This window comes from Neomonachus schauinslandi, chromosome 6 (genome assembly GCF_002201575.2).
Source record: "Neomonachus schauinslandi chromosome 6, ASM220157v2, whole genome shotgun sequence".
Classification (NCBI taxonomy): domain Eukaryota; kingdom Metazoa; phylum Chordata; class Mammalia; order Carnivora; family Phocidae; genus Neomonachus; species Neomonachus schauinslandi.
The window spans coordinates 136356874-136384100 of NC_058408.1; the positions used below are offsets into that span (position 1 = coordinate 136356874).

General features: G+C 39.5%; 1 non-coding gene across 1 annotated transcript; it reads right to left on the reverse strand.

Moving 5' to 3' along the window:
• Positions 1–18216: 18216 nt before the first annotated feature.
• Positions 18217–18323, reverse strand: LOC123325165. The gene has a single exon (XR_006540273.1). It is a non-coding gene; the product is annotated as a U6 spliceosomal RNA (small nuclear RNA).
• Positions 18324–27227: the final 8904 nt, after the last annotated feature.

Consider the following 27227-nt stretch of genomic DNA (forward strand, 5'->3'; position numbering starts at 1 on the left):
TAAATGAATACTAAAGATAACAATTAGAGCTACTGAGAATTAACCATAATTGTCTTGATGATCAGAACAGCTATGAATTAAGAAGCCAGTTGTAATTGTAATGGCCATTGCACTAATGAGCTAAAAAATGAATGTGTGCAAATGGATTCATGAGGAAAGGGGCTAGAATATACGGTGACCGCTGAGGGTCTATGTGCGTGGAGATGGAAACTTACAAGAACACTGAGCCAGCCAAGAGAGGACTGCAACAGAAGCACCAACCAGTGGGCATTCTCCCACAGAATAGGTTGGGCTGAACTACACAGGACCATACCCAGCTAAGAAGAGTAAATATAAGATGCCCTACAATGCCAACTGATGTCTGGATGCTTCAGGGATGAAGATGGTGGCGGGGTGGGACTTTCCAAATGGGGAGAAGACCACAAACCTGTCCAACCATGTTGGCAAGACTATAGCCAGACACTCCTTATGCACCTGATGAGGGGTATGTGCAGACTCTAAATTCCATGTAAGACAGACTCCAAACATAGAACTTTCCTAGCTTATTCCATCTACAGAATTAACTCAGATGGAGCTTTTATCTCTAGACCTGCTGAGATGTCTTCTGAAAATGTTCACTTCCCAACTAATGACCCTACAGGTTATATGTGCTATAAGGAAGCAATATGTTTGTGTGCCCCCCACACTGATGGTGGTGATTTTTAAGAACATGGAGCTAAAAACCTGCGTTCAAGGCTACCACTTATTAGCTGTACTTATCAGAGAAGTATTTACTTTCTTTGGCTTAGTTTTCTCACCTGTAGAACAGGGACAGAAATAGAACCTACATAATAGAGTTGCAAAGAGCATTAAATGAGATGATACCTGTCAAGCTCTTAGCCCAGAGCTAATATACCATGAATGTTATTGTTAGTTATGACAATGTTATTAGAATAAGTAAGATTAAGTGATGTTGGGATTGGTAAATCAAAATTTCCTGTTTAACCAGAATTGCACACCTATTAGCCTACTGTCTTCCAACTTTCTTTCCTCAGATTCTGCTTTAGAAAAATGATCTATCTTACCATATTTGAGGCAGGTAACTGGAGGCCTGCCATGACTATTTACTTGAAACACTGACAATGAGATCCTGTCTATCTCCAGCATAAATATGATTTGAAGGGACAGAAGAAAGAGATTTTTAGAGTAGATAAGGAATCTGGTAATGAGAGAGGCTGAATGAGTCTACTCTCTTGATATTTTTAGAGGATGAGTACCCTTCTATCTTGTGTAGAAACAAATGATACTTACTAGAGGTATAGGCATTCAACAAATCTTTAGTAGCTATAAAACAATAATCATTACTAAATAAACATCTAAGTATAAGCCAGATAACAATAGCTAATATTTATTGAGGGCTTACTATGTACCAGGCATGATTCAAAGCATTTTGTATTTATTATCTCATTGATGAGGCAATACTATGAGGTCAGTAGCTTCTTTTTTTTAATATTATTTATTTATTTGAGAGAGAGAGAGCACGTATGCATGAACTGGGGGGAGGGGCAGAGGGAGAAGGAAAAATAGACTCCCACTGAGCAGGGAGCCGACACAGGGCTCAATCCAGGACTCTGGGATCATGACCTGAGCCGAAGGCTGACACTTAACCAAGTGAGCCACCCAGGCGCCCCATGAGGTAGATATCTTCTTACCCCCATTTCATAGGTAAGGAAAATTGAAGCAGAGAGATTAATTTGCTCAAAGTTACAATGATGAAGACGGAATTTAAACCAAGCAGTATAGCTAGAGAGCCACTCTAGGAGACTGATCAAGAGATAGTTCAAACATATGACTTCTAAATTGCAAAGACAAGCCTACAAAAGCAAGTACTTTTATCTCTATTTTACTCAGCTTTACAGATAAGGAAACTTAAGCTTAGTGGCGTGGCATACCAGGGTGGTAGGGGAGATGTAACTGTGAGAAGAGTTGGCCCTGTGGGGAGGAGTATTTTATTACTAAAGCAGACTGACCTTAATTTGCTTTATTGCATTAAATTTTCTACAGATAATGTATCCCTTTATTACCAACACCTGGGGTAAGCTGCTTCTTCTAACTGCCCCCCCACCCCCCACCCCCCACGCATTTGGCATGCCACTGGCTCAGAGAAATTAAATGACTAAGTTCACATAGCTCTTACACACTTGACCCCAGGTCTGAGGCTAGGCTCACCTATTTTCAAAGCACATAATAGAAGTAGGGAGGTACCACAATTGATTCTTCCCAATCCATTAATTCATTAGAATCACTTAGAGAACTTAAAAAAATATACTAGTGCCCAAACCCAGCCCACAGACTGATTTAATCAGAATGCCCATGGGTGAAATATTTGCATCAATATTTTAAAGCTCTCCATTTATTCTAGAGTACAACCAAAACTGAGACTTACAAATTAGTAGAATTTCAACTTGGAATTCATTTATTTATATAATGTTCCAACTATATTGGTATTATATTGGTACTATTTATGCTCAATAAATTGGAACTATTATAATTAAATATATTATAATAAGCCACTTCTATTCCGAAGGCACCTCCTGCCATTGTCCTCAGTAGGATTGCTCAGGGGCATGGTGGCTGACTGCAGCCAAATCTGTTTGAGCAGCTCTCCCAAGCTTGAAATAATAATAATAGTCAACATTTATATAGTGCTTCCTCTGTACCAGGCATGGTTCTAATTGCTTTATTTAAATTAACTCGTTAATCTTCACGACAACCCCATGAGTTGGACACTGTTACTATTGGAAATGAGGCAAAGAAAAAAAAGTTAAGGACTTGCCCAGGTTCATAGAGCTAGTGGGTGGTAAAACTAAGATTCGACCCTGGGCAGCCTGGCACAAGAAGCTGTTCTCCATCAGTGCAATTCTTCATCTCCTCTCAAGATCATTGCCTCAGGACTGGGGAAACAATACATTTTCATTCCCAGAGGCCATTGCCACTCAGCTCTGAAGGTTCCATGTGAAGGGGCTCATAGATTCAGACCAAAACACTCTGATGCCTTGATCGAGCATCCCTGCTCATCTTGGCCCAAGGAAGGTCTGGCATCTAGCGCTGAGGTTGCCTGGCACCCACTGCCTTTTTCAACATTAATAGACACCTCTAGTGGAGCCTGACCACACAGGAATCCATAAGTCATTAACTGGAGCTATATTAAACCTACAAAAATCAATTGCTGACATTCCAATGGCCTTCTTATAAATTAGTTTATCAGATGGTTTTACTCATTCAGTAATTAACTGAAGGCAAAAGGGGACTAAGGCTTATTGAATGTTTACTCTGTGTCCAGCCATCTGCCAGGAGTTCTACACATGACATCTCATTTCTTTTTCACCCTTCTAGCAACCCTTTGAGAGTCGAGTGTGATCCCCACCTTAACAGATAAGAAAACGGATCCCAGAGAGATTGAGTGAGCTGATGAGCACCAGAGCTGAGGATTGGACACAGACCCCCACAGCCTGTAAAGCTAATGCTTTTCCCCCCAAACCACACTGTGGAGGATGGAGCTACTCTGTGCCTAGCGCCTTGACATCTGTTTTTCTGCCTTATCTCATTTAATTAAGTCCAGTGTACTAAAGAAAGAAAACAGCTCGTCAGACGCTAAGAGCATAGTGTGCCTGTCCTTGAGACACAAAAGATACGGAAGGAAATTGTTTAAAAATATCTCCTCACTCCCAGTTCTAGTTGGTCTCAAACCACACATATACACTCCCTCCCCAAGCTAACTTCATTTGGTGTTTTGTTTGCAGATGAACAAAAAGATCAGTTCCATATTTGGGGAGAATTCCAGAGCTTGTGTTTGGCTGAAAATGAGGAAAGTCTCTAAACATGGTCTGGGGCAAGGGTAGAGACATTAGGTTAACTAAAGGAGGCAATGCCCTACAGATTCAAAGCCCCTTTCAGGGACAAGAGGAAAATCAATATAAAGTGTATCTGCACTCCAGTTTTAAATATTTCTTCTTCCCAACTGAAGCCTGTTTTCAGGGAATCATTGTCGTTACTCCCCAAGGGACTGTTCTGAATCAATTTCTACCTGCCAGCTTCTTAGAGAAACAACCATGCTTGAGTCTGCCCTGTAGTCCTCCAACTTCTTCCCTCGTATATACCCCTAAAAGTTTTTGAGAAAATACATACTTTGCAAAAATGATGACTATTTTTTTAATTTTAAGGTTAAATAGATGTAAAAAAAAAAAAAACACCCAGAATTTCAAGCATATCATGTATGCTTTCTTTAGCATATCAGGTATGCTTTTATTAAATTTTTGAGTAATTAATTGTAGATTCAGATACAATTGTAAGAAATAACGCAGAGAGATTCTATGTGCTCTTTATGCAGTGCTCCAAATGGTAACATATTGCAGAACTATAGTATGATATCACAATCAGGATGCTGACTTTGATACAGTCAAGATTCAGCATATTTTTATAGCACAAAGATCTCCATGTAGCCTTTTTATAAGCACACCTATTAGTTTTCTAGGGCTAATATATAACAAAGTTCCACCAACTGGGTAGCGTAAACAACAGAAATCTATTGTCTCACAATTCTGGAGGCTAGAAGTCCAGTATCAAAGCATTGGTAGATTTGGTTCCTTCTGAGTGGTAGGAGACAGAATTTATCCCATCCCTCTCTCCTAGCTTCTGGTGGATTGCTGATAATCTTTGGGGTTCTTTGACTTGGCATTCTCTGCCTTTATTTTCCCTCAGTGTTCTGTGTGTGTGTGTGTGTGTTTCCACTTTTTATAAGGAATTCAGTCATATTGAATCAGGGACCCACCCTACCTCAGTTTAACCACATCTTAACTAATTATATTTGCAACAACTCTATTCTAATTAAGGTCATGTTCTAAGGCACTGGCACTTAGGTTTTCAACATAACAATTTTGGGGGCACAGAATTCAATCCTTAACACCCCTCCCCAACTCTCAACCTCTGGAAACCACTAATCTGGTCTCCATTTCTATAACATTATCAGTTCAAGAATGTTATATAAATGGAATCCTATACTATATAACTTTTGGGGGTTAGCTCTTTTCACTTAAAGTATTTCTTTGGAGATTTGTCCAAGTAGTTGACTCCATCAGTCATTCATTCCTTTCTATTGCTCATCAGTATTTTCAGAACATTAGGCATTGTATGGAAATCCCACAGTTTGTTTAATCTTTCACCCATTGAAGGACACCTGAGCTTATTCCAGTTCTTGGTTATTACAGAAGAAGCTGTTACGAACATTCAAGTATAGATTTTTGTATGAACATAAGTTTTCATTTCTCTGGGATAAATGTCTAACAGTGAAAATACTGAGTCAAATGGTAATGGCATGTTCAGTTTTATAAGAAACTGCCAAACTATTTTCCAGAGTGATAGTACCAATTTACATTGGTAAAAATACCAGCAAGTTATGAGTGATCTGATTTCTCTGCAACTTCACCAGCATTTGTTGTTACAGATTTTGGTGGTGGTGGTGGTGGAGTTTAGCCACTCTGACAGGTGTGTAGTGATATTTCACGGCTTTAATTTGAATTTCCGTAGTGGTGAATGATGTTGAACATCTGTTTCTGTGCTTATTTTCCATGGGCATACCTTCTCCAGTGAAATGTCTCTCCATGACTTTTGTTCATTTTCCAATTAGAGTAAAAACTGTTCAGCTTTTGGAATTCTTTATGTATTCTAGATACTAGTCATTTATGGATTATGTGGTTTGCAAATATTTTCTCCCAGCCTGCAGCTTGCCTTTTCATCCTCTTCACATGAAGTTTTGCACCAAAAAAGTCTTTAATTTGTTGAGGCCTAATTTACTAATTTTCCCTTTTATGAATTGTGCTTTTAGTGCCAAATTAACTCTTTATTCTATATTTTAAAGATTTTCTCCTGTTTTTCTTGTCAAAGAGTTTTATTATTTTGTAGTTTTATGTTTTATATTTAAGTCCATGATCTGTCATTTCTTTTGTATAAGGTGTGAGGTTTAGGTTGAGAGGTTTTGGCTGGTTTTTCGTTTATTGATTTTTGTTTATTGTTTATGGATGACCAATTGCTCCAGTACCATTTCCCAAAAAGGCTTCCTCTGTCAAATTGCTCTTGTGACTCTGTCAAAAATCAGTTGGTCTTATTTACATGGATCTATTTCTGGGTCTTCTATGCTGTTACATTTATTGTCTTGATTCATGTAGCTATATCATAAGACTTGAAATGAGGTAACTCCTCCCACTTTGACAATTTGTCAAGATAATTTCAGCTATTCTGTAGCTTGTGCTTTTCCATATAAGCTTTAGAATAAACTTGTCTATGCTTACAAATTATCTTGCTTGGATTTTGATAGGAGTTGCACTAAATCTATAGCTCAATTTGGGAAGTATTGATATTTTTACTATATTGTATCTTCCAATCCATAAATGCGTATGTTTCTCTACTTATTTAGGTCTTCTTTATTTCTTTCATTAGCATTTTATAATATTCAGCATGCAGATAAAGAACTTTTTTTTCTTTAGTGTACACCTAAGTAATTTTATTTGAAGTGATTATAAATGGGATTTTAGGGGCGCCTGGGTGGCTCAGTTGGTTGAGCAACTGCCTTCGGCTCAGGTCATGATCCTGGAGTCCCGGGATCGAGTCCCGCATCGGGCTCCCTGCTCGGCGGGGAGTCTGCTTCTCCCTCTGACCCTCCTCCCTCTCATGCTCTCTGTATCTCATTCTCTCTGTCTCAAATAAATAAATAAAATCTTTAAAATAAATAAATAAATAAATAAATAAATAAATAAATGGGATTTTATTTTTAATTTTGGTTTCTGCATGTTTATTGCAAGTCTGTAAAAATGTGGTTGACTTTTGTGTATTGATTATGTATCCAAGGACCTGGATGAACTCATTTATTAATTCAAGAAATTTTTTTGTAGATTCCTTGGAATTTTATATGCAAACCATATCATCTGCAAATAGAAATAGTTTTATTTATTTATTTCTAATATGTGACTTTCATTCTTCTCCTTGCCTATTGCAGTGGCTAGAATTTTCAGTACTATATTGAATAAGAGTGGGGAAAGTGGACATCCTTGCCTTGTTTCCTGATCTTGGGGAAAAAGCAGTCGGTCTCTTACTGTTAAGTATGATGTTTCCTGTTTTAAGTAGATGCTCTTTATCAAGGTAAGGTAGTTTCTCTCTACTCATAATTTTCGGGAAAGAATTCATCATGAATGAGTGTTGGATTTTGTAAAATGCGTTTTCTCTATCAATTGATAGGAGTATATTATTTTCCTTCTTTAACCTATTAATATGGAGGACTGCATTGATTGATTTTTGAATGTTGAATCAACCTTGTATACTTGAATAACTTCTACTTGGTCATGGTACATAACTCTTTTTATAATGTTTGGATTTGATTTGTTAATATTTTGTTAAGGGCTTTTTGCATCTCAGTTCATGCATGAGAGATATTGGTCTATAGTTCTGCTTTGGTTTGGTTTGGTTTGTATTGAATTGGTTTGGTACTATCTTCTATGGTTTTGATATTAGGGCAGCACCAGCCTCATAAATGCGTAGGGAAGTATTCCCTCATCTTCTATATTTTAGAGGGCATTGTGTAAAATCATTGTTAATTTTTAATTTAAATGTTTGGTAAATCTCTAGTAAAACCATCCAAGCCTGTTTATTTCTTTGATTTTTACTTGAGCATTCAATTCCATGGATGGTTATAAGGCCGTTCAGATTGTCCATTTTGTCGTGGTTGAGTTTTGGTAGTTTGTGGCTTTCAAGGAATGGCTTATTTCTTCCAAATTATTGCATTTTTTGTGTGAAATTGCTCACAGTATTCCCTCATTTTTTTGATGGCTGGAAGATTTGAAGTAATATCCACTATTTCCTTCATGATTTTGGTGACTTGCATCTTTTTTTTAATTTTTGTCAGTCTTGCTAGAAGTTTATCAATTGATTTTTCCAAAGAACTAGTTTTTCCCCACTGATTTTCTCTATTGTTTTCCTATTTTCAATTTAAATGATTTCTGCACTTTACTATTTACTCATTTTTTACCCTTTTTAAATTTTGGGATTGGGACTTAAATTATTGATTTGAGACATTTCCTCATTTCTAATGTAACATTCGGTGCTATAAATTTTCCTCTCATTATTGTTGTAGCTGCATCCCACAAATTTCGATATGTCATGTTTTTGCTTTAATTCAGTTCTATGTTTTTGTTTTTAATTTCCCTTGAGACTTCCTCTTTAACTCCTGCATTATTTAGAAGATTTTATTTTATTTATTTTTTGGTGCAAAATGGTGGTTTTTATTAAAGCAAGGGGACAGGACCTGTGGGCAGAAAGAGCACCAAGTTGTGAGGGGTGATGGATTATATACTTGGGAGTTGAGGGTAGGGAAAAGGGGAGGTTTTCAAAAGACTTTCATATGCTAAAGATGACCTACAAGATACTTAAGGCCTTGCCATTGTCAAGTTAAGGTTGTTTTTCCCTCTGAGTAAGGCATTAACTTCCATGCATTCAGAGATTTCCTGTTGTCTTTCTTTTATTGATTTCTAATTTGATTCTATTATGATCAGAGAGTACCCTTCGTATGACTTCATTTATTTTTAAGTATGCCAACATTCATTTTATGGCCTAAGATAAGGTTCTTGTTGAATGTTACAATGGTACTTGGGGGAAAAAAAAGTGTATTCTGCTGTTGTTTGGTAAAGTGTTCTATATACATTACATAAATACTATTGGTTGATTGTGTTATTCATCTTCTATATCCTTGTTGATTTTCTATTAGTTGCTGATCTCATCTAACTGATTCTATCAGTTACTTGAAGGGAGCATTGATGTCCCCACTATCACTGTGGATTTGTCTATTTCTCTTTTTGGCTCTGTCAGTATTTGTCTAATGTATTTTGAAGCTCTGTTGTGCAGTGTATACATATTTAGGACTGTAATGGCTTCCTGGCAATTGATCCTTTTGTCACATTATGCCCCTCTTTGTCTCTAGTAATTTTCTTTGCTCTGAAGTCTACTTTATCAGATATTGATATGGGTAATCCTGTTCTTTTGATTAATGTTTGCATTTCTTTTTTCATGCTTTTACTTTCAGTCGAAGTATATTATTGAATTTGAAGTTTCTTATAAGCAGCTTATACTTGAGTCATAATTTTTTTAATCAATGCTGCCAATGTCTGCCTTTTGATTGGTATATTTAGACCATTTCCATTTAATATAATTATTGACATCTTAGTGCCTAAGTCTGCCTTTTGTTGTTGTTGTAGTATTTTCTATTTGTTTCCTCTACTCTTCATTTCTTTCTCTTGTCTTCCTTCAGAATACTTGAACATATTTTAGGATTCGATCTTATTTATAATATTTTTTAATATATCTCTTTGTAAAATTTTATTTAGTGGTTGCTCTGAACATTACAAATATATGTATGTGATTCATAATAGTCCACTAGTATCAATATCTTACCATTTTGAGTAGTGTAGAAACCTCAATGCATTTAAAGCCTTTTACCTTCTTAAAAATTGTCTTGGGTATCAGATCGTGTTGTAATTTTTGTTTTAGTCATCAAATACGACTTATGAAACTCATGAGGAAAAGGATAATCTATTGTTTGTACTCCTATTTCTCTCCTTTCCATGATCTCTTCCTCCTTCTGGATGCTCCAAGATTTCCTCTTTTCTCACTTTCTTTCTGCTTGAAGAAGTTGCTTTAGCCGGTCATAAGGGTAGGTCTGTTAATGACAAATTCTTCTAGTTTGCCTTTATCTGAGAATGTTTGTTCCCTTCATTTCTGAAGCATAATTTTGCCAGAAATAGAATTCATGATTTACAGTTCTTTTCTTTTGACAATTGAAAAGTATTGTGCTGCTTTCTTTTAGCCTCCATGATTTCATATGAGAAATCTTCTGTAATTCAAATTGATGCACCCCGTCGGTAATGCATTGTTTCTCTTTGGCTGCTTTCAATATTATCTCATTATCTTTAATTTTCAAAAGTTTTCTTATGTATCTCAGTGAGGATTTCTTCGGGTTTATCAGGTTTGCAGTTTGCTCAGCTTTTTAAATTTGTCAATAGGGCAAGTACTGCTCCCACTTGACAGATGAGATCCTCATGTCCAGAGAGAAAAGGTCATTTGCCTAAGGTCACACAGATGGGAAGCCCCATAGCAAGGCCTTGAGTCCTAGTATTTTGTGGCCAAATACAATGTTCTTTTTATTTCATAATTGGACTCAGTAATCATATTTTCAGGCTCTGGAATTGGCCACATTTCCCTTCAGGGTCTAGCAGTACAAATTCCTATAATGAAATAGGATTCTGCTGGTTTGAATCTAAAGTCTTGTGTTGTCATCCCGCAGAGAATGCCATATTGTTATCACACTGACCTTATAGGAACAGATGGGGAGAAAATGCAGAACGTTCTTCCTCCTGCTCCTGTTGTCCTGATCCACATGAATTGTGGTGCAGCAAAGGGAAAATGAAAAGGTAGCAGTTTGCCTCTAAAGCATCAAATTGCCATCTGGTCTGAAGGAATTTATCATTTAACCATTCCCATGTAGAAGTTGAGGTAGCTCCAAAAAGCATTTTTGTTTTTCCTTGAGGAGTTGGACAGTTTCAGAAGCAAATTTTTACCATGTCTTTGTTTTCTGGCCCACAGATAAGGGAGTACTTTCTGAAATTAGACAACAAACTGATGTACTTTGTGCATGGGTGAGACATCACAGATCTCTAGGAACCTCAAGAAAGAGAAGGAGAATTAAATGGTGATGGATGAGATTTCCATCTGCAGGAGTGACCCAAATGATTTCTGCAACTCAGAAGCTAAAGAACCCTGGGGACAACAAGTTTAACCACTGAGTGTTAAAGACAATCTCCAGGGGTGATAATAGACCATACTATATCTCAGAATACTGTAACCTGGAATATTCCAGAGGTTGCAGTTGTCTGGGCTGCCATAACAAAGTACCATAGACTGGGTGTCTTAAACCACAAAAATTTATTTCTCATGATTCTAGAAGCTACAGGTTTCCAAGGTCAAGGTGTCAGCAGGATTGGTTTCTTCTGGTCTCTTCTTGGTTTATAGATGGCCATCTTCTCCCTGTCTTCTTCATGATCTTCCCTCTGTGCTCATCTGTATCCAAATCCCCTCTTCTTATAAGGACATCAGTGGAATTGGATTAGGGCCACCCCAGTGACCTCATCTTAACTTAATTACCTGTTTAAAATCCTATCTCTAGACGAACCATGAGAGACTATGGACTCTGAGAAACAAACCGAGGGTTCTAGAGGGGAGGAGGTTGGGGGAATGGGTTAGCCTGGTGATGGGTATTAAAGAAGGCACGTATTGAATGGAGCACTGGGTGTTATATGCAAACAATGAATCATGTAACACTACATCAAAAACTAATGATGTAATGTATGGTGATTAACATAACATAATAAAATAAAATTTTTAAAAAAATCCTATCTCTAAATACAAACACATTCCTAGGTACTGAATTAGGATTTCAACGTATGTGTTGGGGGGTGGGGAGTGTGACACAATCTAGCCCATAACATTCCTTAAGTGTATTGTGACTTGTGCTGAGATTTTTCCTCTCGTCTCTATTTCCAACCTTTATTCTGCTCTGTTCTCTATTGCAGAAAACTATATTTCCAAGGCTCCCTTGCCAACTGGCTCTGGGTTGATAGAAGGCACTGGGAGAAGACTGAATGTGTGAGGAGGAAATAAGCCAGCACATTTCTCCCTCTGCCTCAAGCAGCCCCTCTACCAGAGGATGACTCTTCTCCATTGTTCCAGCACCAGCCAGGAAGCTCCTCCTTCATGGTGCCCGTTCCTACTAGGCAGTCCTTGCCATGGCTGTGTCTCCTGTCAGATAATCCTACAGTCTGGCTCTAGTAACCATTTCCATCCTTTGACCTTCCATCCCTAAGAGTGGAAGTAGTTTTCTGTAGTTTTTAACTTCTTTTTTTCCTTTTCATTATTTTTTTTATTATGTTCAGTTAGCCAGCATATAGTACATCATTAGTTTTTGATGTACTGTTCAATGATTCATTAGTTACATATAACACCCAGTGTTCATCACAATATGTGCCCTCCTTAATGCCCATCACCCGCTTACCCCATCCCCCCAACCCTCTCCCTTCTGAGACCCTCAGTTTGTTTCCTAAATTCTGATGTGCTTCAACATCCTCTGGCACCTTAGCTCTTCCATCACTTAGCTAACCAATTCCTTGCATTAACTTTCCTGTTTGAAAGACAGAATATCTTTTGTTTCCCTATACGATGTGATTGCTCCATCCCCATCTCAGAAAGATGATTCTAACAGAAGGCAAAAAATAATGCTCAGCCTAGAACCTGAAAACACAAAGGAGTTATACTAGGTGACAATAAAATAAAGTAACAAACAAAGCTACACATATTCTCTACTTAAAAAATTTCTTTCTAGATGAGAAGATAGACATTAATAAAGGTCTCATAAACTATAAAATCATGTGATCCCCAGATACCCAGCTAGCAACCAACTGTCACTGTAAAAGCTTAATCCTCAGGAGCCCCCCACATTCATGGGCTCCTTCCAAGGTCCTAGAAGGAACTCTGGCTATTTGTTTACATGGCTATATATTAAACATGGTCATATATTTTTTGTAAAATTTTCAAAAGAAACAGATTTTTTAATTTATACATACTTGGAACCAAAACAAAACTTCACTGTCTCCTGCTGCAATTATTTTGGAGTAGGCAAGCAGTGGCTCAGCCTCTATAGACACAGATATCGGCATTTGATTGAAGACCTTAATATGTTCTCTGGACTCCTGAGTCCTGGACACTCCGAGAGTGGACTGGAATCAGCTCCTAGCCATAGTCATTCTTAATCCTCAACATTCTACTGAGTCCTGGACACTCCGAGAGTGGACTGGAATCAGCTCCTAGCCATAGTCATTCTTAATCCTCAACATTCTACTGAGGCAGATACAGGTAAGTTCATGTGCTAGGGTCAGACAGCCTTGATTATAGTCCCAGGTCCACCTTCTTTTACTGTATGACTTTGAGCCTCAGGCTTCTGATATGTTAAGTGGAAATAATTGTAGTACTTAACTCATAGGTTTGTGCTGAGGATTTAATGAAATAATCCAGGCAAAGTGTTTGAAGGGTGCCTAGAACTCTTTATAGAGTAAATGCTACATAAATGGTACTCATTGTTGTTATTGCTCTTATGAACTTGATCTCAGACTTCCAATGCCTTGGTAATATGCCTCAGGGACTTCTTACATCATCAAACTCTCCACAACCAAAATATCAATTCTAAAATATTATTTCTGTGGACTGTTTTTATCATCCACCCAAACTTTATGGTCATTACAGGGCATATTTCCTAAGTATAACCCCCAAGACAATTATACTTGGAAGCCTCAGACTTCTCAAGTAAATACAATTTTGCAGTAGGCAGAAGAATTTCTGTTTCTCATAGTCATGGAAAAAAAAAAAAGTGCCAAATACTCAAATTTACTTTTCACAGGCACCTGGATTTTCCTCCCAGGGTCATCAGTTAGACGAACATTTATAGGACTCCCCAGGAATCTGACCTAATGTCTCCAGTCCATCCATCACCCTGACCTAACACAGATTCAACTGTGAAAACTCAATATGTAATAGAGATGAAAGACCTGTTCTGTTTGAAGTAAATTAGGCCCTAATAACCTTGTCCACTGACACCCAAGCCTAGTAAAAGAGACTTTTGAGTTCCATTTTGGTGAACTAATAAGTCTCTCGAGAATACAGTTTGCAAACTGTTCCTTTAGCCCAGGGGTCAGCAAACCTTTTCTGCAAAGGGCAAGGTAGTAAATATTTTAGGCTTTGTAAACCATGCAGTTTCCATCACGAATACTCAAATTTGCCATTGTAGCACAAAAGCAGCCATGGACAATAGGTAATGAATGAATATGGATGTATTCCAATAAATCTTTATTCATAAAAACAGGTAAGTAGACTGAATTTGACCTTTAGACTATAGATTGCTGATCTCTGCATTGGCTGTAAGAGGATGAGGTTCTTAGAAAGTCAACAGCCCCTAGAAGCCAGCACATGCTCCTCCTCTTCCTCCCCCTCCCCCTCTTCTCCCCCTCCCCCTCCTTCTCCTTTTTTTTGAAGGTCTGAAAGGTTAGGTGCATATTTTTACCTTGAAGAATGTAGTGCTATAGATTATTTTATTGTTGTTGTTGTTGTTACTATTGTTTACATGTCACCTTGACAGTCTATTAAATAAATAGCCAATGACCTTTTCAGCATCTTTGAGGTGTCCTTGCTTACCCATAAAAAAATGTTCATTAAAGAACAGACAGGGCACAGCCCTGATGATTGGTAAGCCTCCCATTGTGGACTGTGCAAACTTGGGCAGTTTCCAATCTCTCTGAGCTTCCTTCCATCATCTATAAAATGGCAAGCATACTAGCTACTTGACAGAATTGTCAGGAGGATTAAAAAACTTCAGAGTAAATGTTGAACACAGGGCAGGTCCCTTTCCCTTTTTATTAAACACGGAAAGCAAGGATGGGTTTCTTCCGAAAAGTGGAAGGAAAGAAACAAAATGAAAAAGCCTAACTTGCCTAAAAATTACTCTAGCAATTCTTCCTCAATGTCAGTATGTTTTAAAACACCAAGTCTTTCTCTATTGATGGAACATGCAACAGGTTTAGCTTGATACACAGTTGACCCTTGAACAACATGGGTTTGAACTGCGTGGGTCAACTTACATGCAGATTTTTTTCAATAAACACAGTACAGTACTGTAAATGTATTTTCTCTTCCTTATGATTTTCTTAATGACAATTTCTTTTCCCTAGCTTACTTTACAGTAAAAACAGTACACAATACATATACCTATAATAGTTAACTGACTGTTTATGTTATCAGTAAGACTTCCAGTCAACAGTAAGCTACTGGTAGTTAAGTTTTGGGGGAGTCAAAGTTATTTGTGGATTTTCAACTGTGGGGGGGGTGGGGGATGGACCCCTTAACTCCTGCATTGTTCATGAGTCAACTGTAGTGGAAAAACCTCAAAATTAGAAGAGTCCAAGTTACACAGGTTCTTGTTTTAGCTCTGCCATGTGACTTTGTGTAAATCACTTCTCTTCATTACTGATTTCTTTTAATTTCCTTAATTGTTAAAATGAGGATGGCTGAATGAGATCAAGGGTTCCCAAAGTGGCAGAAAACCATCATCAAAGGTTCTTGAATCCATGCAAGCATCTGAATAAAATGCTCTCATGTGGAGGTAGAAAAAGCAATGTTAAAAACGGTCCTAGAATTTGAAAGTGTGAACAACACTGAGTTGGATGATTCCTCAGGTGCCTGCTAATTCTCACAGTTCCAGTCTCAGTGAAACTGTGCAGTTCTGTTATTTCTATGCACATCCCATAAATGTAATTGCCAATATGGCATTGTTATTCAGGAGGCATTTTATTAGTCATATTGAGTTCACACTATGAATACAGACTGGGGATATGGATTCTTTCCTTGGTTGTCTGAAAATCATTTGAAGCCAGCTCCACTGTAGGGAGGCATGGTAACAATGTACACAATCAATCTTCCCAGTGACAAGGAAACAGGCTACTATGATGGAGAAACAGATGTGAGGCAGATCTCAAGAGTGGCCGAAGTTAATTTCATTCATCAGACGTGCAGGTGCTGCTCTAGAACTAGTAGTAAATTATGGGAGACAGAAGCTGTTTTTGGCCTGCTCAGCACCTAGTCACATTCTTGTGGTAGCACTTCAGTTTTCCTTGGAAGGGGTGGGAAGGTGAATCACACTCAGTCTGTGTGATTCTGGTGTGGTTGACCCCACTACCCAGATTTCTGGAGGGGTCACGTGCTCCTACTCTGGCCAATCAGAATAATCTATCTCCCTGGACGTAGTGATTGACTTAGGGTTGGGTACATGGGTCAGAGAGATCCAGTGAAAGTCCGTCTCATCACTCTTACTCGGAACCATTGATAAAGATCCATTCCCTTTCCTTTGAGGTTATTTAACTGATAGAATGGAAGACACAGTTGCCACCACCACACACACATAAACACACACAAATAGGCTCTCAGAGAACAAAGTCAACACAGAGAAAATCAGAGCCAAAAGAAGAAGAGTAACAATTTCAGATTACTAAACACCTGGATTCAGATATACATGAAGCAAGATACCCCAGACTTTTTGATTATGAGAGCCACTAAATTTCCTTTTTTCCTTAAGCCAATATGAGTTGGATTTATGTGATGTAACTGAGAGAGGCTTGATAACTGAAATGTCTAAGAAAAAGCAAATTATCACATGAGGGTCTGTTGATACATATGTGGACACACACACACTCATCCCTTTGTTCAATTGTTCCAACTTCTCCCATTTATTTAAGTCAAAAACCCAGTAGTCATCCTTGATTCCTCTCTCCCTATCACCTTCCAGTCCCTAAATATGTTTACACCATTCCAAAGTTCTACTGACTTTGTCTCTTAAATATCTCTTAAACTCATCTGCTTTTCTGTAACCCATGTTAGTGCTTCTCTGAAGTTTTCCTCAATCCTCAGTAGAACCATTCCAACATTCACCTAGTGAATCTCTTGCATATTGCATGATTATACCCAAATCCTGTTCAAGCATTGCCCATACCCTTCTTCCAAAATAGTGTTTCTAAAGTATGAATGTCACTAAACTCCTTAAAACCCATCAGATTCTCCATTGCCTTCAGTGTAATCCAAATTCCATAACTCTGTGTACAAGGGTGCTTGTACTACCATGTCTAGACTCTGCATACTGTTCTAGCCTTTTCTTTAAATAATTCCCCTTGATCCCTTCAGTTCTCTTTCCTCCTCCCCACCACACATACTACATATGCTTCTCCAGGCTGAACTACTTCAGTTTTCCAAACAACAGACTATATCACACCTCTTTGCCTTGTAGAATTGAACTGACCTTGGCAAGCCGCATTTCTAGGAAATACACTATTATGTCTGTTGTATCAGACACACCCTATGCCCACAAGTTACCAAATATTTTGCTGTCATTCAATTCCATGGGAATTTGAACAATTACAGTTTGTTGTTTTGACCCAGCCATTGCTGGGCCAAATGTCTTAAGACTATTTCCACATTGAGGTATAGATGCTCACCCAATGATCAAAGCCAAAATAGAAAAGCAAGAGTAATTAGTATCTCGATTTTTTTTTAAAGATTTTTTATTTTTTTTTTATTTATTCATGAGAGACAGAGAGAGAGACAGGGGCAGAGGGAGAAGCAGGCTCCCCGCAGAGCAGGGAGCCCGATGCGGGACTCGATCCCAGGACCGTGGGATCATGACCTGAGCCGAAGGCAGACGCTTAACCGACTGAGCCACCCAGGCGTCCCAGTATCTCGATTTTTTATATCTCCTATAGAAGACTACTTGCAAATATAGCCATATTTGAGGCTTCACCCCAGCCAAGATGGAGTAACAATTTTACCCGCCATCCTGAACCAAAACAAACATAATCTATGAAGCAATGGTTTACAAGACACTGGATATCAGGCAAAAGAGAAAAATAACCCTTGAGGGACAAGAAACAAATTAGGCGAGCCTTATGATTTCCCCCGCTTCCTGCCTTGAGAGCATTTCCAGGACATGGCATAGGGCAAGGCCACCTGTCAGAAGCTAATGGGCTGAGTTGAGGAGACAGAGCTGAGAGTCTGGGGACACCAAGGTGGTTAGAGTTAAAGGACAGAGTACAGGAGAGGAGAGAGCTGAAGTGACAGAGCATCCCAGAGGTCTGCAGAAGTCTCCTCAAGCATGCGGCTAAACAGTGATTATTCCAAAAAGCCAAAATAGCTCTGAAAAAGAATGAAGATAAAGGACTAACACTACCTGATTTCAAGTCTTATTATAAAACTGTAAGCAAGACAGTGTGGTATTAGCACACTGACAAACAAATACTTCAATGGAACAAAACAGAATTCAGAAACAGATGCATGCACACATGGACAACTAACATTTTGACAAAGATGTGAAGGCATTTCAGTGGAGAAAGTATAATATTTACACCAAATGATACTGAAACAATTGGATATCCATACCTCACACCATATACAAAAGTTAACAATAAACTTTATAAACTATAAAATGTCCAGAAGAAAACATAAAGCCTTAATGACTTTGTGTTAGGAGTTTTGTTTTTTTGCTTTTTGGTTTTTTTTAATATGGAATGCTTCACGTATTTGCATGCCATCCTTGCGCAGGGGCCGTGCTAATTGTCTCTGTATGGTTCCAGTTATAGTATATGTGCTGCCAAAGTGAGCACTTGGTTAAGAGTTTTTAGATACCGCATCAAAAGCATAATCCATAAAAGAAAAAAAATGATAAATTAGTTTTCAACAAAGTTTAAAACCTTTGTTCTTTAAAAGATAGCTAAGAGAATAAAAGAAAAGCAACAAAATGAGAGAAAATATTTACAAATTGTATTTCTGAAAGGAGATTTATATCCAGAATATATGAATAACCCTTCAAAGTCAATAATAAATAAAGTCAATAATAAGAAAACAAAAAACCCATTTTCAAAAATGAGCAAAAGATTTGAATAGATACTTCACTAAAGAAGATATACCACAGGGAAATAAGCACATGAAAAGATTCTCAACATTGTCAATCATTAGGGAAATTCAAATTAAAGCCTCAGTGAAGTACCAGTGCATACCTATCAGAGTAGCTAAAAATTTAAAAGGGTTACCAATTACAAGGGATAGCTATGATTTAGAGGAACTAGAACCCTCATACATTGCTGGTGGAAGTGTAAAATGCTACAACCACTTTGAAAAACAGTTTGACAGTTTCTCAAAAAACTTAAACGTAAAACTACTTTACGATCCACTCATTCTACTCTTAGGTGTTTACCCAAGAGAAAGGAAAGTATCTCTCCAAAGATTTGAATGTGAACATTCATAACAGATTTATTTACAATAACCACAAACTAAAAACAATCCAAACTCATTAATAGATGAATGTGTAAATTCTTATATCTATACAAATGAACACTCACAAATAAGGAATGAACTATGGATAAGTACTCAACATGGATAAATCCCAAAATAATTATGCTGAGGGAAGAAGGAAGGCAAGAAAATTACCCACTTTATGATTCCACTTATATAAAATTCTAAAAAAGGCAAGCCAATCTACAGAGACAGAAAGCAAATCAGTGGTTACCTGGGGACGGGGGAAGGGGAAGGAGGACAGGATTATAAAGGAGCATGAGAAAACTTTTGAGGATGAGGGGTGTGTCCATAACCTTGATTGTGATGATAGTTTTATAGGCATACGGATATGTCAAAACATATCAGACTGTACATTTTAAATACAGGCTGTTTGTTGGTATGCTAACTATACCTCAATAAAGCTGATTTTAAAAATAATAACCATAATTATTTTCCTTCCTCCATCCACGTCCCTTTGCAGTGTAAGTTTGCAGGTATTCCCATCAAAAGATAAAGGCTATTTCTCCACCCTTTGAGTCTGGGATGGCTAATACAATGGGCTAGAAGTGATGTTGCTGCCCATTCCGATCTAGGCCTTAAAAAACTTGTCTATTCCCTACTCGCTTAGTCTGTTTGGGCTGCTCTAACAGAATACCATTGACTGGGTGGCTCAAACAACAAACATTTGTTTCTCACAGTCGGTCAAGGTATTGGCAGACTCAGTGTCTGATTAGAGTCCACTTCCGGATTCAGAGACAGGCACTTTCTCACTGTGTCCTCCCATCATGGAAGGGGTCTCTTTCATAAGGGCATTCAGCTCATTCATGAAGGCTCTGCCCCTGTGACCTAATCACAGACCACAAGCCTCCTTTCCTAGTACCATCACACTGGGAGATAGTATTTCACCATAGTGAATTTGGGGAAGGACACAGTCAGTCTATAGCATTACTGTCACATGAACAAGCAAGCAGGATGGAGGGTGAAAGCCACATGGCCCAGTCAACCCTCTCTCCCTGCTGACATCTAGCTAACCTCCAGAAGCAGAGCTGCCTACCTGGCCTGCAGGCGAGGAAACCAGGCACCTGTGGGATCCCAGCCTAGACCATACGACCTGCCCCGCTGAGGTCAACTTAAACTGTCCACCCTCCAGATCATTAACTAAACGAACACCTGTTGTGTTAAGCCTCTAAGTTTGGCGTGTTTTCATATGCGGCCTTATTTGTGGTAACATAAAAGTGGTTTATTTCCCAGCTGGGATCATGTTCCTCAACTCAACTTTGCTTGTCTTTGTAGGGCAACCAGAGGTCTGGGGACTGTTTACTGTATGAGGTCAAGTACCTTCACTCCACTGGAAACTTCCATTTCTTCACACACCAAACACTGAGCATCTAGTAGGCCCTAGACACTATGCCACCCCAGGTGTAGATGTGCAAAAGACATGATCCTACCACAGGAGATGAGAGATTACAGACCAGAGTAACCAGCCGGCAGGACTGGGCCTCCCAAATTCCTGACTTCCCTCTTCTTGGTTATCTTGTTGTCATCCACGTTTCTAAATTAATTCTTTCTAGGGAGCACCTGTCCAGGTGCTTCTTCCAAATTACATCTCCCACCAGATTCCTGGAAAAGCCTTCACCTCAATGGAGAAAGGTCTCTTTTTAAGCTGGTCACTCTTAAAAAAAAAAAAGTTTCTTTTTTTTTTTTTCCTTTTTGCTTGGACCGCTTTGTGCCATTTATCATTGAAAGTGCAGCGTCATTTGAATAAAGGGGAGGAGTGATATTTCTAAGAAAATGATAGCTGCTTGGGCACAGCACTCATAATTTTAAAAGGTTGTTACTTCAAAGAACACCCTTTCAGCACAGGATGTTACGCAGTGCAAAGCTTAGCGTATCAACAGGCTACACGCCAGCAATTTTCCTTTGGTTCTGAGACCTCGGAAAGAATCCGATGTGCTGGGAGCAGCCTGGCCATACTTCCAGCCCTCTCCACACCACCACTGCTGACAGCCAGGCACCAAGCCAGGCACCTGCTGAGTGAGCAAAACTGGATGCTCTCACTCTCCAGTACCGCTGAAAGGAAGTTACGGCATTTTTCTGTAAGGCATGCTTTCATCGCCTGTGTTCCCAACTTCTGGCTCCCCTTGGCAACAGGCTGAGCCCAGTAGCCTTGAGGAAGGAGCAGTAAACTTGTGAATCCTCTGGATGTTCAGTCCCCACAAGACATCAGGGAGATCGTCCCGTTATAGCCTGCATTTGACCATCATGGCAGATTAAAGAGCCCATTAATCAAAGTCCAAAATAAGCCAGTGGCAGCCCAATTCACTATAGCTTCCAGATGCACTGGCCATTGGGACTGTAGCCAGTAGTGAAAGATTATTCTATAGGAGACAAGGTCAGCTTGGCTAAGACACAGGAACGTAGGACACCGGGGCTTGGTGCCAGAATGCGCCTGAATTTTAGCCATCATAAAACCTAGTATCGCTATGTCACTTAAATAGCGAGTAGTTGGAATAACTAAAATGGACATACACATAAAAAAACAGTAAAACCATCAATCACAATGGTATTTTCATTGTTGCACATACTGCTTAGAGAAAATTGTCTCGCTGGAGCGTGCCCGTTACGCAGCCAATAAAATTCAGAAGGGGTCAGGCTGAAGGAGACTCAAACGGACTTTTTTCAAAGCCCAGGTGCATGCATTCTAAGAGGAGAATTGGTTTGATAATGCACTTCTGCCACATTCTGCAGAATCACTCTATACCAGTCAGGAAACTATTGTCATCATCATACATATTGCTAACACACCGGACTCCTCCATCTCATCTCACTTCAATTTGACCTTGTGGTTCTGCAGGAGAGACTCACATTAAGCCCAAATGCAATGCCAGTGGTATAGAAAATAAATGCTATCTCCCAGGCATTCAAAATTAAAGTCTATAACACCGAAGATCTTTAGCCAACCATTTCAAAAAATTCATCAGGATTCCCCCACTGTCGAGGAAGTAAAATCTTTTTCAAATTTCCTGGAAAGAGCCTGACAAATGAAGATGTGGCAGGTGGACGCCCCTTCCCTTTAGAAATAGGTAGTTTCAGGATAAAGAGAATAGTAAATGTTGTCAAAATCAATGCTATGAACACAGTTTAATCACCAGTGCTAATAGTGAATGCCACAATACGTAGCTTGTTACTTTCTCTATATAAAATGTGTCTTGTTATCTGACACATGGAACAGTTTGAGTCATGCTAGGGAACATGACACCTGCTGAGGACATCAGCCACTTTTTTTTTTAAAGATTTATTTATTTTATATATAGAGAGAGGGAACAGGGGAGGGGCAGAGGGAGAGAGAATTTCAAGGAGACTCCACACTGAGCAGGGAGCCTGATGCAGGGCTCACTCTCACTACCCTGAGATTATAACCTGAGCTAAAGTCAAGAGTCAGATGCTTAACCGACTAAGCCACACAAGTCCCCCGACATCAGCTAATTTCTACGAATGCTCTTCAATCTGAGGGTGTTACTTGAGAATCGTGGTTGCAGCATTGACACATCGGGGCTCTGCAAAGCTGAGTTCCAGTGCTGAAGGCTGCCATGGCGGATGTCTCCAAAGCCAGCTGAACTCCCTCTCAGGACCAGACTCTAAGGGCTCAATTCCAAGCAGCAGTGTTAAAGCTCTCATTCACATCTATTTTTGATTCCCACACATTGCTTTGGTCTAAGCTCAGATTAAAGAACTAGAATCAGATGCTGTCAGAACTGGCTGCACACTCTCCCATTCTCTAATATGAGAGCATCTGTTACCCACATTAGCCATGAGAAGCAAGTATCACCAAAGTGAATAGTACTGGATCTGCTACCAACTTGAGCTATCACTCTGAGCGGTTTATATCCTCCTCTCTGCATCTAGATCTTCCCTGAGGGGATTAGACTCAGTAATGCCTAAAATCCTTTCTGTTTTAAGATTGTGTTTAGGAATTACAAATGAAAAGAAAAATGTATATCAAGACTGCTAATTTGTCTTCAAAATATTTTGAAATTCCCCTAAATGCTGACTTGAATAACAAATTTCTGACCTTTTTTTTTTACACCATAAAGGAAATGCCTACCTTTGATTGGAGGCAACATCAAGGAAATCAGGGCACAGAAGAAGAGAGAACAGCAACAATATTATGTGAACCCCTGGATACAGACATTCCTGAAGCACATATGAGAGCCAGTAAATTTTCTTTTATGCTTATGCTTGTTTAGGTTTAGTTTCTAGTCACTCAAAACCAGATGATTCTTGACCAACAGGCAGGAATCTTAGGGCCCCTGAAGAGTGTTCATTATTTGTGTTTATCTCCGTCTCAGGAAGGTACTAGATTTAATATACTTGAACCTCGGTAACTTGAGCTTTAAAGAAGAAATGGCCCTTGTGACCAAACTTCTCAGACTGAAATCTGCATTTGCCCAGATTGGTCCATAATCCAGTGGAAAGAAATTCACATGGGCTCCATGGAGGGGAAAGGAAAATGTACAAGAGGCGTAGGAGTTAACTCTGCATATGAACCACTGAGTGCCCAGCCCCTCTCCCCAGCAGCCCTGGGCAGGCCATACACGGGCAGTCGCCAACACTGCTGAGGCCACATCCGTGCCCTGGGAGCCAAGTGGTTGCACAGAATAAGCCAAGGGCAGATGGAGGTACACAACAAGTTCATCCCACATCCCACAGATTGCCAAATGACAAACTTGGGAAACCAAAATATACCTGCAGGTCCAGGGAAAGAGACCAGGCTAGTCCACAGCAAAACCTAATTCAAAGGGACGGAGTCAAGAAGTCCAGTATAATAATGCAAAATGGTACTGGATGCTCAAACCTCCTTGTAAGTGGCCTGGTGCATGGGGGTCAGCCTGGAAAAAGACTCCAGGTGAACAAAAGGCAACAAACCTTTAGGTTCAGGAGAGAGAAGAAAGAAAGGAAACAGGAAAGGGGGACTGGAAGAGACACTACAGAAGAGGAGAAACAATCAAGTAGAGAAGTGAAGCACCAGGGCCCCCGGAAACAGACAGACCCAGGTTTAGATACGGGTTCTCCTCCTTCCCGTGAGACTTCTTGTCTTCCTCCTCCCTCCCTACCTTCCTTCTTTCTTCCCCTTCTTTCCAGTTTTAAAGACTTTATTGAATTATAGTGCATATGCCATAAATTACACTTCAAGTGCACAAATCAATTACTCTGTAACTTTAACAGGTGCAGCCTTCACCATAAAGCTGCTCTAGAACATTCTCATCTCTCCAATAAGAACCTTCATTCCCGTTTACAGTTACTCCCTATTCCCACTCTTAGCTCCGGGTAGCCACTATTTTCTGTCCCTATACCTACATCTATTTCCAGTCTTTATAAATTTGCCTTTTTTGGACACTTCCATAAACGAAATCATGCAATATGAGGTCTCTTGTGTCTGACTTCTTTTACTTAGTATGTCTTTGAGGCTTACCCATCACCCATAGCATAGCAAATATCAGGATTTTTCTCCCCCCCACCACCTTTTTGTTGGTGAATAACAGTCTACTCTGTAGGTAAATGAGTCTTATTTTCTTAAGCCACAGTGTCCTCACCTATAAAATAGGGATAAGAATAATAGCACCAATTTGATAGAGTGTTACAGTGATAAATGAAATACTGCATATTAAGAGCTTAGCACAGCCAACGGTCACCCAGCACATGCACAATTAATCTTAAGAAGCTACCCTGGTAATCTAAAGAAAGCATTGCTCTTTCAACCTTGCGCACTTTTCTAACTAAACATAGCCTTCCTCCTAGTCTTTATTCAGCAAAGAGAAGGTGTGTTTGTGTGCATTTTTATAGAAAGGAAAGAACAAAAGCTAAGAGACTGCCTCGGGCCACAGGAGGACCTCTGGGTGGAAAGCACAGACAGCTCCTGAAACGTAGCCCCTCCTCAGTCCTATCGCCCTGACTGTCAGAGAGCCCATCGTGTCTAAGTGCGTCTGGGGGAAGGTGGCAGAATTAAGTCCATAATGCACAGATTCACTTTTCTAAAAAATGGAATGATAATAATGTAAGGGAAAGCTTTGTCAGTGAGAATAATGGTGTGAAATTGAGGAAAGGAACAAACACCTGTGAATTGGAAAATGCCACCCGCAGTCTGATGTGCCTTTGCTTGCTGCAGGGTCTCTCCAAGGGAATTACAGGTGCAGCCCGACTCCAGCTATCTAAGCTCAGGCAGGACCAAGGAAAGGGGCTGTCCATTGTCAAGAAGCATCCTACAGCTTTGACTACCCACCCAGCCTTTCCTCTCATTCGTGTAGCTGATTCTGAAAATGCACTCTCTAAAGCTCGTGACTTGACATTTTTCATCATTCCTGCCCACAGAAATACATTAACCAAATACAGAAATCTGCATGGAAGAACAGATTCTAGGGTCCAAAGCAGAGGAACTACTGACACTATTCTCTGCTGCAGGCCCTCGGAAGGACGACCCCCAGAGACCTACCACTGAAGTATATTGAATGTAATTGCAACCTTCAGAGGAAAGAGCCAGATTATAGAAGGGTAAGATTTTAGGTGTGGGGGACTTTCAGATGCTTAGTAAATGTTCCTGAAAATAGCAAATATCCAAACCAAATTTTGCATTTCAGTTAGAGTATAGAGTTGCTGAAAAGACCCTCAGAAACCTCTAATCAACCCTTCTGTTTAATAGCCAGAAGGCGGAAGAAGACTAGAAACATACACACAGAGGCGCCTGGGTGGCGCAGTCGTTAAGCGTCTGCCTTCGGCTCAGGTCATGATCCCAGGGTCCTGGGATCGAGCCCCACATCGGGCTCCCTGCTCTGCAGGAAGCCTGCTTCTCCCTCTTCTACTCCCCCTGCTTGTGTTCCCTCTCTCGCTGTGTGTGTCTCTGTCAAATAAATAAATAAAATCTTTAAAAGAAAAAAAAACATACACACACACACAAAACCATGACCTTGGTACAGTGGCTAAGGACCTTCCATGATTAATTTGGTCCAGGATAAGTTAAAGAAAGGACTATAATCTCAAAGCCTGTACATTCTTTGTATTGCTAAGTAGTATAGAGGCTCAGCAGAGAGCTTTTGTGTTTAGTCAAAATAAATACCTCAGGGAAGTTTCTTTGCAACCACAAAGTCAAGGCAGGAGCCTAACCTGAGGGCAATGTTAGAAATGGCACTGCTCTATCTACATAACGAAGTCTCAAGAATTTTGTCAGTGTTCTTTTGGTGCAAGGAGGAGTAAGGAAAGAAAGAAGGTGAGAATTGCTGAGGTGAAAACAGGTCAGCCTGCCCCGCATCCTCCTTCTCTGTTTTTGCCTGGTTGCAACATCACTGTGGGTCTCTGCCATTGCGCTGGTCACCCTAACTCCCTGCTCTCTGACGATTGTTCCTCCTCTTTATTTTCCAAAGCATCACCCCCCCCAAGAAAGAAAGAAGAGGGACATAAGGAAAGAGAATTTTAAAGCAGTAGTTCTCAACCAGGTGTGGTTTGACTCCCAGGGGACATTTGGCAATATCTGGAGGTATTTTCAGGAGTCACAATGGGGGTGGGGGGAAGGTACAATTGTCATCTAGTGGGTAGAAGCCAGGGATGTTGCCAAATATCCTACAGCACACAGGGCAGCTTCAACAACGAATTATCCCACCCAAAGTGTCAATAGGGCTGAGTTTTAAAACACCTGCTGTAGAAGAAAAGAAAAAAGAACCTGTCTGCATCTGGAAAAGTCAGAAATTCAGTAGAAGAACACTCAGGAAGAAATTCCCTGGGACCGGGGATAGACCAGGAAATTTTAATGACATCTATTGAATTTTTAACTATTTTGTGTGCTTTCAAGTACCAAAATCCCTCTTTCCCTTTTCCCTATGTTAAATTCTATTACACAACAGCCTTGGAGTGGTGATGCTTTGGAAAATAAAGAGGAGGAACAATTGTCAGGGAGCGGAGAGTTAGGGTGACCAGCGCAATGGCAGAGACCCACAGTGATGTTGCAATCAGGCAAAAACAGAGGAGGATACATTTACTAAAAATTCTTTTACCAAGATATTAATATGGGAAAGTGCTTGAAAATTCAAAACAGAAAGCCTTATCCAATGGCATCTTCATCATGATATCTATTTTTTTAAATATCTAAGAAAGAAAGATGCAAATAAGACATGCCAAAATATTGATATGGTATTTTTCTTTTAAATATTTTTCTGTATATTTAAAATTTTCTATAAAATCTATAC